Here is a 19010-nt window from a genome sequence, read left to right on the forward strand (position 1 = left end):
GCACAGAGGTCAGAAGCACAGATTCGAACCTGTGTCTGAAGGGGAGTGAGGCCTTGTGGGACAGAGCCATTAACCTGTGGGATTTGATGCTCTCTCCTAGTAGATAGTAAATAGTGTCAGAATTGATCTGAACTCTGAGATACCCTGCTGGTGTCCGAGAATTGCTTGATGGTGTGGAGGAAACACCCATCCCACACAGTGGAAAGGATGACCAGAACCCTTTTTAGAAGGCCTCTCAGATGAGGTGACATTTGAGCACAGAGATGAGAGACAGAGATATGAAGTATCTGATGGGAAAGCATCCCAGGCAGTGGGGGCAGGAAGTGCAAAGGCCCTGCAGGGAGAGTATACTTGGTGTGTTCTAGGGGCACCAAGTGTGGGACCCTCCAGCTGACCTGGGTTCAAATCCCTGCCTTGCCTCTTCCTAGTGGTGTCACTGCAGGCAACTTACTAAACAAGCCTCATCTGTAGAGATAGCAATTCTCTGTATTTCTCTAATGGGGTTGTTATGAGGATCAACTTAATAACATATGAAGCACTTAATATTTAACTATGTTCTTAGAGTTCAGAAAATGGTAGCTATGATTTTTAACCAGGTCATTAACAACTTAGCTCCATTCAAGACAATTTATTTCAAGTTGAACCCAGGGTTTAATGATGCTGTTGGCTTTGTACATGGCCAATCACTTCCTCCTAAGCCTTTGACTTCTTTGGCTGGGCTTCCTGTCCTGTTGAGGAGGGCTCTCTGAGAACCATACTGACGTTATCACAAAGAACAGGAAGCCAATTACTCTGACATCACTGTTACACTAATACAAATTAGCTCTTCACTCAACATGGCCCCTACCCCCAAGCTTCAGATGCTTCTTCAAAAGTATACTTTACTGTCCCTTGGATTTAAGTCACTGGTTACACGGGACTGAATCCCAGCACTGTCTCCTCATTGCACCACTGACAGAAACAAGTAGTAATTTCATTTGCAACCCTCCATGGTTTTCTCTCCCCTTAGAGAGAGACAGGAAGGGAGAGAAAGAAGAACATCGATTTGTTGTTATACTCATCTTTGTAACTATTGGTTGATTCCTGTGTGTGCCCTGACCGGGGATCAAACTCACAGCCTTGGCAAATCAGCACGATGTTATAACAAACTGAGCTACCTGGCTGGGGCTGCAATCCTCTGTCTTGAGAACGGTAAGTTGAAACCTGTCTTCAAAATTAAGATGGTAATTTTGTTTTAAAAAATCTTTTCTCCAACATCTTTTTGTCTAAACTTCCCATTTCTTTTCAAAGAAATTAGAACATCGAAGCAAAACTCAAACATCTTCTGGCCTGGTGGTCTCCACACCATTCCTTAGAGCACAGCCCTGAAGCAGCTCTGGAAGGTGGTCAGCTGCCCTGCAGGTGGGCCCAGAGCCGAGGGACGATGTCAGGGCCACAAGGAAATTCTGCTCCTCTCCCCCAGCTCTTTTCTTTAATGCTGTGTTTACTCTTCATCTTTGTAGCTGGATGGGTTAAAGGGCAAACCACAGGCATAGAGAAACCACAGCAAGTCCAAACCTGTTAGAGGTAAAATGGGAGTTTTCCCAAACCACTTGTGAGGCTAGGGAGATGGAGAGGGCCCAAGGTTGCTGCTTCAAGTCCGACAATTAAAAAAGAGGTCAGTGTTCTAGTCTGACAGGCCTCGAATGTGGCAGTTAAAAAATCAGATTCTTCTTCCAGACAGATCTGATGGTTTTTCCTTTTGAATATCCTAGGTGTACATTTAGCCATAAAAATCCACAAAAGCTTGCTTCTTCTTGTTTATTTATTCATCCAACACATACTTATCAAGTGCCTGTTCAATGCCGAGACTGTTCTAGGTATAGGATGCAACAGGAAATAAAATGTATAAAAAGTCCCTGCTCTCCAGGAACCTGCATTCTGGTCAGGGGAGACAGACTACAAACAAGATATATAATTGTACATGAGACAGAGATAAATGCTAAGAAAACAAGTAAAGCAGAAAAGAGAGAAAGGAAATATTTGAAGGTCTCTAGTTTGGTCTGTGTCTTTGCTTTGTGTAAGGTCCTACAGAAAGTGAACTGTGTACACATTTAGGAGAAAAACATTTAAAACAAAGAAAACAGCACATGCAAAGGCCCTGAGACAGAGTGTGCCTGGCCCACCAGGAAAATGACGAGCAGGGGACGCCACTGGAGCAGAGTGTGTAAGCTGGCAGGGAGGCCAAAGAAGCAACAGCAAAGGAGTTGGGGCTGGCAATGCAGGACTTTACAGATCATTGTAAGGATTCCGGTTTTTACTCTGAGAAAGACAAGAACAGTCGAGTGTTTCAAGCAGAGGAGTGAGAGGCTCTGACTTCGGTGTCATCAGGCCATTCTGGTTACTGTGCACGGAACGATGCAGAGGGGCACACGGAAGCACTATTTCCCCGCCCCGAGATCTTGGGCATTCCACCCAACCTCTCTGTACCTGGCCCTTCTCCTCTTCAGAGGGATTTGAAGAGGATTATTTCTAAGCCCTACTCCCCCCTAAACCCTATGACTCTGAGTTGATTTCCTCTGTCTTTTCTACTATAGTTTATATCGACTTCAGTGTGTTCTTTCCCCAAAGCTTTAACTGTCATGGAACTGAGGTGAAGAATTCAATTTGCCAGCACGCATGCCAAGTCCACACCACACACCCAGGATATGAAGACGGTGAGAGTCAGCCTCGCTCTAGAGGAAGTCCACAGTCTGGCAGAGGAAGAAAGTTGGTTCTCACGAGGCAGCTGGACAAGCGCTGTGATTAACAGGGAAGCAGCCAACCGCCCACCGGGAGGAGCCGGAAGCACCACCAGAGAAACTGACAGCGGAGTGTTCCTGGTTCAGTAAGCTGGGGGCCCCCAGAGAGAAGGGAAAGAAGGCGGGTGCGAGAGAAGGGACAATTATTAAAGGAACGGGACATGAGAGTGCAGGGCGTGCTTTGAAAACCATGAAGAGTCCAATATGAGCACAGTGAGGCTCACAGAGGAAGTGAAGGAGAAATGGCTGAAAAAGTAGGCTAATGCTCTGTTGTTAATAAACTAGACATCCCATGCCAAGGATAATGGAAGAGCAGAGATTTTTTAAAATGCAAGAAACAAAAACAGATCTGTGTTTTTGAACCATAATGTATTTATCAACCATAATAAGTGCATAATTTGACACAGGAACACTGAAGGCAAGGAAACAAACTGGAAGATGCCTCTCCACGTGAGATGATGATTTGCAAACAGAGAAGAAAAGCACAAGTGAGGTCTGCTACAGGTAAGACACCGTGAGATTAGTGGGCTTTGGCTTGGGGAAGTAAGCAAGTTAGCAGAAGGAGTTCCTGGAATAGACGTGGCCACCGAGAGGCACGGAAACATGAGCGACTAACTGACTGAGAAGGGAAAATGGAATCCTGGGGAATGCCAACACCTGAGGATCAAGCACTGAGAAGGAAATCTGAACAGAGATGAGGAAGGTGAAGGAAAGCTGAGATAATAACACATGGGGAAAATAGGAGAGTAAAGCAGCAAATGCATCAGAGAGACGGTAATGAGGATGCTGACTGACGACAAGTACGGAATTTTGCACATTGCACCTTTTCTAGCGCCCTGTCCCTGTGGGTGTGGTGGGCGTGGGAACCCAACTGCAGGAGACCAAGGAAGTCATGGGAGGTGAGAAAAAAAGAGCCAATAGCTAAACACCACCAGCCCTGGCATACCCTGTTATCAAAGATTCTGTACCACCAAGAAAGTCCTATTCAACACTCTGAGGAGGTGTAAGGTGTGAGAAACAGGAACTAAGATCTGCTGGGGGTGATCTTCTCTTAGTTAACACCTGGGTCTCGTGTGGGACCACTAATCCTGAAACTAGCAGCAGGCTTTCAGAAAGCCTAGTTGCTTCTGACAAGTGCTGAGGACAGTACACTCACCCATTCATCATCTAACTTCCAGTTAGGCTTCTCACCTTTGCATTCTTCTCAAACTAGCATCCCTAGTCTCCCCCAGCAGAATAACACTAAGCAGCAGGTCTGTATTTCTGTTCAAGGCAGTGCAGAAAGGATAATAAAAAATCCACAGCACCATCTCCCTGGCGTGATGCTGGGAGCCCATAACCGGACACCATTCAGTCAGGAAAAGGCTTTACCAAAAACACCAGTCAGTCCCAGAACACTGGGGCCAAATCACCAAGTGTCAGCAGAAATGGCCTAACTGCTCTTCTGTTTGCTCTCTGGAAAACAAAAAGAAGATGAAGGAGGCAGGAGTCTTTAATCCCAAAACTACTCTTAATTTCCAATATAGAATGCTTGAGAAAAAATTGAAAGCCAATATAAAAACTAACAGATTTTTTAAAAGTGCATCTACTACCCTTTCTCCTTTTACTCTCTACAAAAAAAGCAACCCAACAACCAAATGATCATTTTTCTTGGCCTAATCTCCCTATTTTTGTGATATATAACTGGAACCAGACTGCTTTTTCCTGGCCTCAGAGAACAGGATCTTTGGGGTTGTAGGAGTTGCCAACTGCAGAACCTCAACCTTAGCAAAATTTCTTTTGCAAACCTCTTACCTAGGTACCTACTTGAATACATTTAAACCCCTTACTATCACACAAAAATGGATTTTATCCTAACCAATTAGGCACTCCCCTCCCTTTCCTAGCATCCCCACCCAGTCAGGCTAAGTAGAACCCTGCTTTGTGTGCAGAATCTCCCATTGGAACATACGGAAAGCCCTACCCAGCCAGGTATGCTTTCTGGAAGCATTTTTAAGAATTTAGTAGAACTGGTTCTACAGGAAACCTTATTAGCCCACACACTGAATGAAATTAAAACCTTGAATATCTTAGAGAGCAACCACTCTAATAATGAAATAGAGATACCACAAACTAAACATGATGCAAATACAAAAAACTGTGCATTGCATCGTCATCCTTCCCCCTAGCTCCCGTGTCAAAAGCATGATGCCTCCAATGCTGTGCAGCAACTGTAATGGACAGTATGATGTTCTCAAAACAGAGAGGGGTGTCTCCACAACACGGGCTGTCAGCCTAAGTATTTACTCATGATTCAGACGGTATTCTGCGAACACACAACAAGTAACAATCTCTATAGACACAAAAATAAGAAAACTAAAAGGAATGCCTGCTCAGAAACACTGGCAGAAAGAGACCAGCAATCGTAAGCATGGCCATGTAGAAGATCAGAAACTTCTCCCACACACGTAGGGAAGACCTCACATTACACTGATGCAGAATGTTTGTAATGAGTCAATGGTGCTTTCCCTCGAAGTCGAATGCAACATGCCAGTCAACTGCACAAAGTCTAACATAACAAAATGAGACATTTACTCTTTATGGATACTCAGAAGAGAATTTTATTTTTGAGTAAGCTTTGTTCTAAAGAAAAAAAACAGAAGAGATAACTCATGGTATAGCACACAAAAGTACGTAGGGTACCCACATAAATACAGGGCTTTGAGGTTTGGATCTAAGTATTTCACCTCAAATAACCTTCCAAGTATGAAAAAAAATCCACATTCTGCTGCCGCGATCATCATATAGTTAGTTAATTTTGAGGAATTTGCAAACAGCCAGCAGTGTACTTTTGTATCTAATGACCAATTCCATATTGTGAAAGCACATAGCTCACTAAAAATGCTAACCAAAGTATACTCCCAAAGGGAGTCTTTTCACACAGTGAATGGAATTAAGTATACATCAAGTTTCCATTAATAAAATGGTATAGTAAGAATAAAAAGAAAAGAAAGAAACCCAAGTTCTGCTGGGCCCTCCACCTGGTGTTCTTACTGTCGGTGGCGGTTAAGTCACCAAGCCTGTGGACCTGCAGGCGTCCCCAGGGCCATCTGATCCACAGGACGCTCAAGGACTAGTATTTGTAAAGACTGTTTTCTAAAGACCACTTTTTCAAGGACTCATCCATTTAAATGTGTTTTTACAAATGGTCCATCTGCAACTTTGCCCACAAACCCGGCCTTCAGCACGCAGCAGGGAAATGAAGTGGGCACTGGGGCAGGCAGGGAAGCAGGTGCCTCTCCCTTCCGCAAACGGCACCCCACTCTGAAGCCCCCCTTCTTCCCAGAGTCTGGTGCCCAAGAGGTACAGAGAGTATGTGCTTCTGTATTACCCTCCTTTGCCTTAAAATGAAGACAGAGCTAACATTTCAGACTTAATTCTTAACTCTAAATTCCATATTATTGGAGGGATAGCTCAGTTGTTAGAGTGTCCCCATATACCAAAGTTGTGGGCTTGACCTCCAGTCAGGGCACACACCAGAAACAACGAATGAATGCATAAATAAATGGAACAACAAATCAATCTCTCTCTCAATAAATAAAATTTAAAAAATAAATAAAGAAATTATTATTGTGGCAACAATTTAACCTTAAACCCTAACGTTAGTTAACTTTGCCAAGCTCTACTATCACACAGTCTCCTTCTCAGCCTTGAAGAGTCTTTCAGCACAAACACCAGATGATACTCCGTCATGAAATGACGGGGATGGCAGGGTGGCCTCAGGCAGGGCTCTGGAGAACCCTGTTTCAGGTCTTCAGGAACAATTTCGGTTTTAAATATGGCCTCCATGACCTGTAGGAATACCTGTACTTGTCAGCCTATTAAGACTTGATGTTTGGCCTGGAAAACTGAAGAATTAAATAAAGTAGAATAAAGCCCAAATAAGCATGGCCTCACGCAAAATTTTTATAAATGTTGCCTCAAACACAAAACATCGTACATGTCTTGGTTGAGAGATAAAAATCATTAGCCCTTCTCTAAGAGAAGGAAGAACGCTCAGAAATCGGTGCTCAGTCTATGCAAGGGGTTTGCAAACAAAGGAAATAAAGCTCAATGTCAGTTAGCAAACAAGTGTGCTGTTTCAAAAGATACAAAACCAGAAATCTAGAAATGGACAGAGCCCAGGAGTCGACCCAGATGCTTCTCCTAAGGCCCTTCCAAGCTGTGTTGATTTATTCCAGCTTGACTAGAATCCTAACAAATTGGCAATAGCTTGTGCTTTATGAAATGCTACAATGAGACAATGCTATCATTCCAAGTATTACTCTGAAGATGTGGAACCAGAGAAACTACTGCCATTGATCTTGGTGCAGTAATATTCTTCCAAAGCCACAAACGCCCTCACTAAAATTATTAAGGGCTAACTGTTATTTATGAAAAGCTAGCTGTTCATATAACCTAGATTCACTTCTTCATTCCTAATTTCCATGTTCCTAGAGGCAATACAAGATTACTTTTACATTAAAGATCTCTAAAAACGTTTATCCCTGGCTGGTGTGCCTCAGTAGATTGAGCATAGGTTGCAAACCAAAGAGTCACTGGTTTGATTCCCAGTCAGGGCACACGCCTGGACTGCGGATGAGGCCCCCCAGTGGGGGCCATGTGAGAGGCAACCACACATTGATGTTTCTCTTCCTTTCTTTCTCTTCCCCTTCCCCTCTTTCTAAAAAAAAATAAATAAAATCTAAAAAAATTTATCTATCTCGAGGTATGCAAATTTCAAAAAGTAGTTAACCTTTTTTGGCCCTAGCATGGTAGCTTCGTTGGTTGGAACATCAGTCCCTACAGGCCAAGGTTGAGGGTTTGATCTCCCCACAGGGCACACACCAGAAGCAACCAATGAATACACAACTAAGGGGAACAACAAAATAGACCTTCCTCTCTCTTCCTCTCCATCTCTCCCTCTCTCTATCTCTCTCTCCTCTTCCTATTTTTATAAAATCAATGAAGAAAATTTTTAAGTAGTTAAGATTTTTTCATTTTAAATTTTCAAAAGAAGTTTTAAAATACAAGAAAAATGCTCCAACGGACAGAGTGAAACAGCAATAGCATCACTTTTAAAATAGATTAAGAGGGAAAAAATGAAGACTGTCCTCATTAAATAATGAACCTGACAATCATAATCAGTGTTTGCCCAACAGCAATGAAAGAAGAGGGGGTGGAAAGACATTTTTGTCTCTCTATAAAATGGATTATCAAGAACAAGGGTAATTCAGAATGACCGCAGAGCTAATTCATCAGAAAGATATTACAGCAATGTTAATACTTACCAGTCATCATCTAAATTCTGACCCTTCTGTCTGTTAAGCTTGAAATATAAAGATAGAACTTTCTACAGATTTACGATGCCAGGAAATTGGTCATCATTTAGGTACTAAAGAAGTCAGTAGTGATCACCTTCTTAAGACTACTCAAAGGACATAGAGTCCTTCGGCCTCGGGGCACTTAGACCCAGATCCATCTTCAGAAAAGCCAGCGGGATCACTTGATTTTTACAAGGTACAACCAAGTGTGCATGCAAAAGCCAAAGATTAATTTCTTGAGACTTAAAAAAGAATGGGACAATACCTTCCTTTAAACAAACCAGTTTCATCAGTCTATAAAGGGTTTCTACCACAAAGCCCCAGGAAGCCTTAAGTATCTTGACCGCCTGCTGCCAGAGGATTGTTACAGGACAATTAATTCGCCAAACTCTAAGACCAGGAGCCAGAAGCCTGTGAGGGAGTTGGGGTTGGATAAACGTTTGCTGAAGGAGTGGCATGGATGAGAGCGCGGAAGACTAAGTTAGATCCTAAATAAAATGCTACTCCAAAGTCTCAAGGCAATGTTGAGATTTAGAAGGAAGCAACTAAAATTTGAACGTTACAGTATTTTAAAATAAGATCCCTTTGACCCTAACTTGGTAGATGAAATAAAGTTAAGTCAATAGTACCTGATGCACAGGAAACAAGAAAGAAAACCGGCCTATAAAACTGCAGAGATCCAAAACCTCTTTAAAAAGTCAGTATGACTGTTTTTTCCAAACACGTTAATTCTTAAAGATCATTTATAGTATATTTACAGATACGGTGTGTCTGTAGACAAATCTGATGTTTCTGAACTATTACCATACTAACATATTAGCTTTTGAAGAATGCACAGTGAGAGAAATGCTGTTATTTGGGAAACAATCCCTTCTTGTCTTGAACTTGGAAGATGTTAATGAAAAATGAAAATGATAGGATTGCATGTGCACCAACCTCCCTGAGAACAAATTCACTACATGCTGTTTATAAAAGACAAATGAAGATCATTACAAAAAGATTCACAACGATTCAAAGATTTCCTGGACTCCTTGCTCTCCTAAATAACTTAAAATATTATTAAAAATACACAAAACTACTTTACAGTCACCTCTTAAGGAAAAAAACTACATGTGTATTTAGTATCTGTCCAGCCACCACAGAGTTGACATATATCCAACATTCGAGCCTTGTCCTCAAGGTCATTCTCATTGCCATCAGCTGAAATTAAACCCAGCTCTCTCCATTGTAAACTCAGAAATCAACTTGGTTATTTTGCTGATAAATTCAAAACATTTTCCATTTCTGAAATGTGCTTAATGCCCTAAAAAGTGGTTTACAAGCCTAATAGACATCAATAGTGTGTTATGCTCCCCCTGTTGGCTAATATTCAAAATAACAATGAATTCCCCAGGGGCAGCCTTTGAAGTGCTGGGGTTCAAAAGTAAGCTGGTGACTTTTATATTTAAAAACATGAACTGGAGCAACAGTTGTCAAGCAAGGCTGCCATGTAATGGTCCGATTCCATCAAAACAGGAAAAATTAAAGTTGACAAATGAAAAAGACAAAACTGAAGGACAAAAAAAAAAAAATGCTGAAACCTTGAAACACTAAACAATGCAGAACTAAAGCCAAAAGCAGAGAACACCAAGAAACAGAGCAACATCCTTTAACTGACACAATGGCATGAAATCAATTTCATTTTAATAGCCCTTAAGGGGGTAAGAATTATTTCCCTGCCTCTTGTGCCAACCCCAAGCTGTTTCCTAAGGAAGACAAGTAACACTGACCACCAATGTCTGGAGAATTAATAAAAGAAATTAAGAGTAAAGATCCATATTCATTAACACAAATCAGAGTTCTATATATAATTTCTTGGAACCAGTTTCAAAGGAGCTGTGATTAGCACCTCAACTAATTGCACATACCTTATTTGTGTTTCAAGGGATGTGTGTCCAACTCAGATGGGAAACTGAACAATGGGAGAAGACGCCTGGATGCACTGCACACTAATCTGACTGTACTTGCTGCTCTCTGCTAAGTGACTAAGCTAACTCTGGAGTCAGAACTATGAGAAAGTTGTGTAGGAGGTTGGGCAAGTAACTAACCTCTAGTATCTTATCTGTAAAATGGGGCTATTACTTTGTTTACCATTGAACTGGTGTGAGGATTAAATGCAACTGTGTCGGAAAGTCATTTAAGAGATCATCTGATACAGAGTTTGGGCTCAGTAAACGTTAGCTATTATTATTAAGCAAAAGAAATTGCTAATTTCACACTGAAGTAACTGCAGGCTAACGTACCATTTCAGAAAAATTAAAAGGTTTTGACATGTGCTTTGCTACTTGCAGAGACTACCGTCCACCCTAACAGTTCGCTTATTTCTCTCGGAGATGGGAGTTCAGAAAACGCCTGGCTCCTTTTCTCAGTCTGTCACTCTTACCACCCCCACCCTCTTTCGCTCCTCTGTCACCTCGGGGCTCCGGACAAGCAGCACTAACACAGCAACCCTATGAGGCCAGTGCTGTTATAATTCCCATTTCACGGCTAAAGAAACAGACTGATTTTTCTCCTCTTGGCTTTTTTTTTTTTAAATAAGACCCTAAGTCTATTAAGTTCTACTCTGTCAAGGCAATTCATGTTTGACAAGCCGGTTTTTTACACTACGTGGTTATGCAAAGGGGGGCCAATGCTCCAGAGTAAGCAAGACTGCAAGCTGATAGATTGTCCTAGCAACAATCCAAAATTCCCAAGCTTGTTCTAACCAACTGAACTAGAGAAGCCTTCAAATTAAACAGGGTAAGGTGGCTAATAAGTTACTGGGGGGCGCATTCTTCGCAGGGGCACCCGGCTGCAGGGCTCCACGACGCCCACACAGCGAGTGCTCTGAGGGCGCGGTCCACCGGGAGCGCAGCTCCCGTCGGTGCGCGAGTCCCACAGCTGCAGCCTCTGCAAGGGCAACTGAGTGCAAACCCACAACAAACTTCCCACCCACACTGTCACGCGCTCAGTGGGAAGTGGCCGGCGTGCCCTGTGGCGAAGAGTGAGGGCAGGCGTGGAGAAGTCTGCTCCAGCTCAGAGTAGCAGGCTGCCCGTTGGGGTAGCCGCCCCCCAGTACCGCCAACCACTGGTCCTTGGCTCCTCGGCGCCCAACCCATGCCACCCCTCCAAGCCTCGGGGTCCGGGCAGCGGAGCACCCCCGGCCATGAAGCAGGCGCGGAACCCCGCGCAGCGCCCACGGTACTGCGCAGCCTGCTGAACCCGCGGCCAGGACTGCTGGGCTAGCGGTGCGCCCAGGGGACTCCCGGCGTGGGCTGCAGCACCACGGGGCCGGGCAGGCACGTACCTCGGAGGCAGTGTGTCAAGCGGAGATCCACCCGCCGCAAGTTGGGAGGAAAGCAGAGGAAAGTTTCCCCGCCCAGCGTTCGCGGGCCGCGAGCTCCAGCAGCTGCTGCGCAGCGGCTCAACTACGCCATCCGGACCCGCCGGAGACTTTCGCCTCCTGCAAAGAGCTCCGGGAATCACACGGGGAAAGTGGCTGGGCACGACAGCCACCGACTTGCCTCCCTCACTCACTGGGAAGAGGAAAGCGCCGCTCGGCGTCCCCGAAAACCTCGATTACCCCCATCGGGCCGACCCAGCGCACTAGCTAGCCCTCACACACACGCGGGCGGGGACGGGCAGGACGCCACAGCAATCAGCGCGCGGGGGGAAGGGCGCTCCTCCTCCACCAGCCCCACTGAGGGCCACGGAGAAACTCCTCCTACTGCCTCCCGCCTCCTCTCTCCTCCCCCTTTTCCTCCGGTTCTGATGGATAAGCCCGGAGCGCTGCTTGAGCCTGCGTTTCCCTTTGGACCATCAAGGGAGGAAAAGAAGAAACTCCGGGAACTGCCGGGCTGCTGCACGTCCAGGTTAGGGCGGCGGGAGGGGGTCCCAGTCCTCCGGAAAGATTGGGGTGGCAGAGGCACAAGTATGGGGATGCGAGCTGCGAAGACATAGGTCCTTCAAACTTTCCAGGTCCTTCAAACTCCTTGGAGGAGTTGGATTTTTATTTGGTTACCTCCGTCTTGATATAAAATTTCTAAAACCTGCAGTAATTTGATCACACCTTCTTACCCATTTCCTAGCACAAACCCCTTGCACATATTCATTCTGTCCTTACTTGCTTTTCCCACCTCCAGACCTGTTTGTTTTCTCAAGATGCGCTCTGGTGGTAAGCGCCAACCGGCTTGCCTCCTCCTAACAGCTGAAAGTGCATTACCCAGCCCATCCCGTACTTGCTATATAAGTTGGTACAAATAAAGAAGCTAGGTCAGCATAACTGACGCCATCATTAAGGTCGGAGCGACGTAAACCAACCTGTCAGCAGCACTACACCTTTTGGAGGACCTGTACCTGCAAGGGTCCATGAGTGAAGTAATCAGAACACCACTTTGATACTCTTATTTATTTCTCTTAAATACCTCTCTTTGATACCTCCATTTTTTTCTCTTAAAAGATACACTTAAATTACAGGACATTTTTACCAAAAGGCTGGTTACATGACCACAGTCTCTGACAGGTTTCAGAGACCCAATTTCCAGTTCTGACCACCCTTAGACTAGCTGTGTAACCTTGGACAAAGAGCTTAAACTCTCCAAGTCTCCTTTCTTCCGTGTAAAATGAGGTTGGCTTAGGAGACCTCCTTCAGTGTTAAAGTATTATGGCCTAAGCCTTTGATATGTTGACAAATGGAACAGGGGGTATCTTATATTATTGCTTATATTATTATTTGGAAAGTTTTTGGACTTTGAGAGAAGAGGAAGTATTTCTCATCCTTTTGGCTTTGTCGATACTCACCCAACTGGAGAAACTTTCATGAAGATCAAACTGTCACTGATCACCTGTATTTACTGCAAAAGCCTCCTCGGTGAACCATTCATCCCTAACCCATGCTTGTTGAGCATCTCCTGTGAGAGACGTGAGCTAGGCCTGGAGATACGCAAAGGAGCCAACCGTCTAGGTGGAGTTAGCCTCGTCTTTTTGATATACTCTCTCTAGATTTAAGGTGTTGAATTTCTCATAAACTCAAATTACATGGTATTCATGCCTCAAATTGTCGTTTTAGTTTCAAGAGCAGACATGAACACTTGAACTGGGTGTGACTATTTAATTCTGCATTTAAATGTATCAATTGTGTTAAGTAAGGCTTTCTAATTTCTAAATAAAATGGCACAGGAGAAGCAAAGAGAAAAACCAAGTCCTAGATAACGTAGCAGCATCTGGTCTTTAAAGAATGAAGTGACTGTCCACCATGGAGCCCACTCCTCCCAGTGTGACCATCAGCATCTACTGGACAATTAATTACTCTGTGCCAGGCAGAGTCCTACACACTCCACACCCATGAACAGGTTCACTCCTCACAGCCCCATAAGGCTACCCACAGACCTGCACCTGTGCTGAGGACTCAAAACTAGCTGAGGGGGTATCACTAACAAGTGGGAGGGCCAAGGTTCAAACCCCATCCAGCTCTGAGCCCAAGTCTCTCACCAACAGGCCATACTACAAAATCTTTACATATTGGCAACATGAAAGATTCAAGGATGGGGGAGGGGGGAAAGATTGGTTGACTTGGATTTTTTTCGAAACATTTTTAAAATTCAGGGCTATTTCATTAGTTTCTATAAATGATATTTAAAAAATGAAAATGTGTCCGTTTTTACAAAACTACAATGTCTACAGAGGCATTTTCTCTTGTTAAAACATCTTTACACTAATAATTAGATTATTTGTAGAAATCCAAGTACCTGAAGCATAGAACAAAAGCTTAAAATAAACTTAAATTTTGATTCTCCAGCAAAGCTTTACAAACAGGGTCCCCCTCTTTCTATTAACTCATCTCCATGATGGTGAATCCTGTCCTTTCTCTTGGCTTCTTACAAAGTGGAACTCTGTGTGAGTTACAGCATTTATTACTGTGAGATGCAAGCTTCCTTTGGTCCAAGGTGGTATCTTGGTCATTTGTTCCAAATTATTTCAAAAAGAATTCTAAGCTTGGCTGGGGGGTGGGGGGAGGCAGTGTAGTAAGTAAAGAAGTGCACTTTATCTCACTTGTATAAACACATTTGACAGAAGAGAGTCTCATCTCTCCTATAGGTATGGACCTGCTCCTGTACGATGACTCAGGTTTACTGGCAGGCCTCCCGATTCTGTTCATTAGCACACAGCTGAACAAATTCATAATAACTTGTTTATGTTCCTTACAGAGGCAAACCCCTCAAGTTTCTAAAAGACTGTATCACCAGAAAATAATTTTGTTGTTTTTTTTAAACAAGTCCTCAGATGATACTTAGCACACACTTAGCTCTTTACAAATTCTAACTCATTAAATTTGTGTAACAATTCTATTGTCCTCATTTTGTTACCAGGACCCCCATGTTAGAGTCTGTCTGCCTGCTTGTACTGACCCAAAGAAAAGCAGGAGCAGGAGTTCACAATACAGAAAGAAAAATAGTTTAATATTGAATTGGCTGATCCATAGACAGGAGCTTATGCCCTAAATACAACCCCCCAGTGATGTGTAAGTTACAGAACATTTAGGGCAAAATCACAAGTCGACACGGATTAGGGGGTTCAGGATCATGCTGGGTCAGAGGGGAGGTACGGGTAGTAAATCATTTTTTCAGGTCTTAGGATAGTTCTGAAGTCTGCTCTGGCATCTGATCTCATGGGAAAGTAGCCAGGAGCTCAGTCTAACTTAGAGCTCAGGAGCTGAAACATAACTTAGGTCAAGATGTTATCTGTAGCCTGCCAGGGGTCCAGACCTCGTGACCATCAGTCAGGCCTGGGCTATTGTCTTCTGCTGCCTCAAGGGTTGCTGATTACAGAGGGAAGGGTGAAGGCCAGGTCTCTGAGGCGCGTGCACACACACACACACACACACACACACACACACAGAGTTGATTTCTAAGGCCTGGACTTAAAGCTAAATTTAATCAAAGTCATAAGGACCCTCAGTTTCAGTTTTACAGATTAGAAAATGATGTACAAAGTTAAGTACCAATTAACAAATGGGCAAAGCCTAACTAGTGTGGCTTAGTTAGGCGTCTGGCCAGCCTGAGACCAAAAGCTCAAAGGTTGGATTCCCAGTCAGAGCACATGCCTGTGTTGTGAGCGAGAGGCAGCTGTCTCTCACACACATGTTTCTCTCCTTCTCTTTCTCCCTTCCCTTCTCTCTCTCTAAAAATAAATAAATAAAAATCTTTTAAAAATAAATAGGCAAAGGGCTTGAATGGATACTTCTCCAAGGAGGACAGACAGAGGGTCCATATCACTAGCCATCAGAGAGATGCAAATTAAAACCACAATGAGATACCACTTTACACCGGTCAGAATGGCCATCATAAACAAATCAACAAACAATAAGTGTTGGAGAGGTTGTGGAGAAAAGGGGACCCTAGTGCCCTCTTGGTGGGAATTCAGACTGGTACAGCCACTGTGGAAAACAGTATGGAATTTCCCTAAAAAATTAAAAATGGAACTGCCTTTTGAGCCAACAATTCCACTGCTGGGACTATATCTTAAGAATCCTGAAACACCAATTCAAAAGAACCTGTGCATCCCAAGTTCACAGCAGCATTATTTACAATAGTCAAGTGCAGGAAATAGCCTAAGTGCCCATCAGTAAATGAGTGGATCAAAAAACGATGGTACATTTACAAAATGGAATACTATGCAGCAGAAAGAAAGAAGGAGCTTCTACCCTCACGACAGCCTGGATGGAACTAGAGGGTATTATGCTAAGTGAAATAAGCCAGGCAGTGGAAGACAAATACCATATGATCTCACCTATAAATGGAACCTAAGCAACAAAACAAACAAGCAAGCAAAATAGAACCAGAGACATGGAAATAAAGGACAAACTCACAGTGACCAGAGGGGAGGGAGGAAGGTGATAATGGGGAATGAAGGGGAAGGGTTGTCCAGGAACACGTTTAAAGAGCCCATGGACAAGGACAGCTGCAGCGGGGCGGCGGGGAGGGAGGGGCAAGTGCACAGGGCAGGGCAGAGTAATGTGTGGGGAAGGGGGATAAGTGTAACTAAACAACAATAAAATTTTTAAAAAATAAAAATAGAGGTTAAGTGACTTACCCAAAGTCACACAAGTGGTAGAGCCAGGTCTTCTGGCTCCAGAGTCTACTGTGAACCTGTGCTGCTGCAAGCAGGTGAAAGAGAGCCCCCTTCCACTCATAGTCTTACTTTTTTAAAGCTCAATTCTTTAAAGTTTCAAAAGATGAAAACCGAAGTCTGTTTAGGAGAAATATCACCCAGCCCCAACCACTGCCACATAAATGTAGTTTCCACCCACCCAGTAAAGAGGGGAGAAGAGATACCAACTTTAAAGTTTGTCTGAAACAGCCAACATCTTGGAGGCAATTGCATAACTACTCTTAAGAATGTGTGACAGAACATGAACCAAATGTTCCAAAACTGTTGTGACAGGATCCTGGTCTACAAATGACAGCATGTACTCCTATTTTCTGCTTAGTTGACCCATTATTACAGACAGATTTACTACTTTATTTCTAAAATTTGCCCATAAAGATTTCAGTTCATGCCTAGAGGTGTTTTATATATCACCGTAATCTAAGGCCATAATCTAAAATCATAGTTTCTGTATCTATATCCTAGATTAAAATCTGGTTCTCAGTGATGAAATTTGCACCTGGCAAATTTCAAATTAATGAGGAAAAAATACTATCAGATGAATCTGTATGCAGAGCCCAAAACAGACACCTGATTTAGGCCTGGGGGATTCTTCTTCACAGAACTTGGAAATAAAATTCAAAAAAAAAATTCCCTTACATTAACCACGAGTTCCCGCAAACTTGTCATTTCCTGTGCTCCAACAGAGGTTTCCACAATGCACCTTCAATTTCCCCCTCAGCGGGGCTTCTGACAAAGCAGGAAACCTCACACCATTTCAAAGTACCAGCAAAACCCCCTGAGATTCCTCTGGTCTTCGCTCTGGAGGGGCTGTGACAGAGTCTCTGCTCTCCCCATCTCGGGAGCATTGTTCTCTGACGACCAATCTCTGTTGTTCCAACTCATTGCCTTAGTATCTTGAGTCCAACAGTTCTTCCACCCCAACAAGATCTCTAATCCATTGTCCCTACTGCTTTTTCCCATCCGCAGCCATGACTAGTCTCACTCTAAATTTATGACCACAATCTTCAATGGGCTTTTAGTACAACTCAGCAATCCTACTGTATTTTCCTTATCAGCTCAGTCTCTTATTCTCTAAGAGGTTTATTTTCCTTTTCCTCTTTCCTCAAATCTTCAGTACCATCTACCTCCCACTGAAACTCAGCTGATAACCTTGCTTCTTATTTTACTTAAGAATATTGAAGCCACCCTGGCTGGTGTAGCTCAGTGGATTGAGTGCAGGCCTGCAAACCACACGATTGCGGTTCGATTCCCAGTCAGGGCACATGCCTGGGTTGCAGGCCAGTTCCCAGCAGGGGACTCACTAGAGCCAACGATACATTGATATTTCTCTCCTTCTCTCCTTCCCTTCCCCTCTAAAAAATTAATTAATTAATTAATTTAAAAATTAAAAAAAAAAGAATATCGAAGCCCTCAGAAGAAAATATCCTCACCTTCCTACCGCCACATCTGCCAATGTATGTGTCTACTCTTCTCTGTTCTGATTTCTGTCTTGTTACCCTGGATGAATTGGTCCTGCTCCCTCCATCTGTGCCCTGGACTCCACCCCTTCAACAAAAAAGGACTCTCATCCTGTGTAATTCCTCTTTCACCTGTACCCTCCGATTTCGATCTCTCTCTCTCTCTCTCTCAGATTATTCCATCAATTTACAAACATACTGTACCATTTCTCATTTTAAAAGCTCTTATGTGAACCCACACACTCATCACACTCCCATTTCTCTGCTCCCTTGTAATAGAACTCCTTATTTGTTGCCCAGGCTTCTGCATCCACCAGTTCCTGCTCACTCGTATCCTATCAGGCCACACTTGTCAAGGTTACCATGTGGCCAGACTAGTAGCTAATCCTCAGTGTTCATCTTGCTTACCTACTAGCTTATGACCCAGGAGCTCACCATCTCTGTCTTGAGACAGTTTAATTGGCATTAGTGGTTTCCCTACTACCTCACTAACTGCTCCTTCCAAGTCACCTATGCTAGCTTTTCATCCTGCACTCAGGATCTAAATGTTTATGCCAAGGCAGTGTCTGTGGTTCACTTCTCTATTGCACCTCTCCTTCAAGGCGTTATCATCCAGACCCATCTCTTTGAATGTAACTACACATTGATGATTCTCAAATTTTTATCTCCATGCCGACCTCTCCCCTGAACTCCAAATACTCAAGTATTTAGTTGAGAGCTGGTCAGGTGTCAAAAACTGAACTCCTGGTTCCTGCGCACACATCTTCCCTTTTCTTATCTCAATCAGTATTCCCGCCATTCACCCAGTGGCTCATGTCAAAACCCTATTGGTCTTCAATGCTTACTCTACGTCTCTCACACCCCATAACAAACCCATCAGCCAGTCTTGTTTGCTCTGCCTTCAAATAATTACTTCTCACTATTTCCCTTGCAGAAATATCATAATCTCTAACCTATACAATTTTTTTCACCTGTACAATTGTGATAGCTCTAGACTCCTTGCTTCTAATCTTTCTTCACACCAACCAATGCACACATATGCATGCACACATACTTATTCAGTACCCTCTATGTACGATTCATTAGTGAATAAAACCTGGCCCCTCCTTACAGCAGGCTTCCTGTGTAAATTCACATCAGGCTACAAGCACAATGAGGGCAGGGACCATGGCTATCTTAATCAACATTGTATTTCCAGCTCTTAGCAGAATGTCTTACATCTAACAGTAACCAAGAAACTGAAT

General features: G+C 43.6%; 1 protein-coding gene across 2 annotated transcripts in view; it reads right to left on the reverse strand.

Moving 5' to 3' along the window:
* The window catches only part of TGFBR3 (transforming growth factor beta receptor 3), a 195278-nt gene extending 183758 nt beyond the window's left edge, over positions 1-11520 (reverse strand). For both annotated transcript variants that reach the window (XM_037045478.1, XM_037045477.1), the window contains exon 1: positions 11448-11520. The gene's annotated coding sequence lies outside the window, so the exon portion shown is untranslated. The remainder of the gene's footprint in view (positions 1-11447) is intronic.
* Positions 11521-19010: the final 7490 nt, after the last annotated feature.

Source organism: Sturnira hondurensis, unplaced genomic scaffold (genome assembly GCF_014824575.4).
Source record: "Sturnira hondurensis isolate 20B ecotype Veracruz unplaced genomic scaffold, ASM1482457v3 Scaffold0004322, whole genome shotgun sequence".
Lineage (NCBI taxonomy): Eukaryota > Metazoa > Chordata > Mammalia > Chiroptera > Phyllostomidae > Sturnira > Sturnira hondurensis.